This window comes from Hoplias malabaricus, chromosome 3 (assembly GCF_029633855.1).
Source record: "Hoplias malabaricus isolate fHopMal1 chromosome 3, fHopMal1.hap1, whole genome shotgun sequence".
NCBI lineage: Eukaryota > Metazoa > Chordata > Actinopteri > Characiformes > Erythrinidae > Hoplias > Hoplias malabaricus.
Window position 1 is genome coordinate 6,340,765 of NC_089802.1, and position 1,759 is coordinate 6,342,523.

General features: G+C 32.9%; 1 long non-coding RNA gene across 1 annotated transcript; it reads left to right on the top strand.

Moving 5' to 3' along the window:
- The first annotated feature begins 353 nt into the window (after positions 1–353).
- Positions 354–1,506, top strand: LOC136690746 (uncharacterized). Its single transcript, XR_010801774.1, has 3 exons — positions 354–399; positions 498–573; positions 658–1,506. It is a non-coding gene; the product is annotated as an uncharacterized lncRNA (long non-coding RNA).
- Positions 1,507–1,759: the final 253 nt, after the last annotated feature.

The following is a 1,759-nucleotide window of genomic DNA, read 5'->3' on the forward strand; positions in this document are numbered from 1 at the left end:
TTAGTGATTAAAGATTGTTTTAAAATCGTTCATCATACTGTTTTCATACGATAAAAATGACATTTGAAGCTGTCTTAACGCTGCCCCTCCTAAACCCTCCTCCTCGCTGTACGTCAGAAAAGTTTACGATAAGTGACTCAGTATATCTAGGAGCTCAAAAATCTACGCATTACACGCTGACATTCAACTTTGGATGATATACTGCTTGGACTGGAACCAAAAGGTAAGAACTGACATTTATAACGTAAAATAAGAATAATTTAAGAATATTACTTTATATTTCATTTTAAAAATTTTATATATTTATTTATTTATTTTATTTTTATTTTTTAGATTAAGAACAAAGAAGAACAGACGTGATGGCTAATATTTTACAAGCTCCAAGACTAAGTCCTTAGGGTAAGTAAATATATATATATATTTATATATAAATGTGTATATATATATGTAATATGTATTTTATAATGTTATTCATGAAAATTTTCGTATCTCTTTAGTCAAACGTCCTAAACAGTTATGAACTGGAGACACCTCCTACTTGAACACATCCACTTATGATGAAGCTCTTCCCCTGTAAGTAAAGTACAATATGTTATTCATAATTTTGTGTGTATTTCCTAGTCCTAATTGAAGCTTTTTGTATTTTTTCATCCTTAGATTTCAGTAAAAACAATCTGAAACTATTATGATGCTACTTTCTACGAATGCTGTCGTCTGTGAAGAGCCATCGACTGTTGACTCAAGAATGTAAAACTTATTTTATTTAATGTTTATTTATTCATTTGCTTTATTGTATTAGTCAAATGGCGCAAAAACGCCCTAACAACGAGGTTTTAAACAATGAAGCTAAGAAGCCTAACATCAGTCCTTTTTCACATGATTTAAATAGCACTCAGATAATCTGCGAACTAAAACGCAGTATTTCAAAATTAGAAACTAAATTGAATGAATACGAAACGTACACAACTCTGAATCCTTTTCTGTTAGAAGCTGTAAATCAGCTTAATGACAGTTTGTCAGTAAATCCAACCCAAAACTTTGAATGTTTAAAGTCTCCTGTTAATACCTCAGAAAATACAGCTAAAAGTTTGCATGATGTTTTCTTTGAACTGGAGCACAGCTTATCGAAATTACAAAACACACTCAATGAATACGACACGTGTACAACTCTGAATCCTTTTCTGTTAGATGCTGTAAAACAGCTTAATGACAGTTTGTCAGAACCTTCTAAGCCAACCACAGACTTTGAATGTTTAACGTCTCCTGTTAATACCTCAGAAAATAATCCTGAAATTTTGTCAGATTTTTTCTATGAACTAAATCAAAGTCTTTTGAGATTAAATGATAATCTGATAAACTTAAGTCAAAATTCATTAACCAGTCCTGATTATCATGACAATTCTCCTCCTTCACCTAATATTGAGAATAACCCCAATGACAATTCTCCTCCTCCATCACCTAATATTGAGAATAACCCCAATGACAATTCTCCTCCTCCTTCACCTAATACTGAGAATAACCCCAATGACAATTCTCCTCCTCCTTCACCTAATATTGAGAATAACCCCAATGACAATTCTCCTCCTCCTTCACCTAATATTGAGAATAACCCCAATGACAATTCTCCTCCTCCTTCACCTAATACTGAGAATAACCCCAATGACAATCCACCTGACGATGGTGATGTACAAACGGGAGGTGATCTTGACCCAAATATCAATATAAATCGCTTAGACAGATTCCGCACCACAGAAATTAG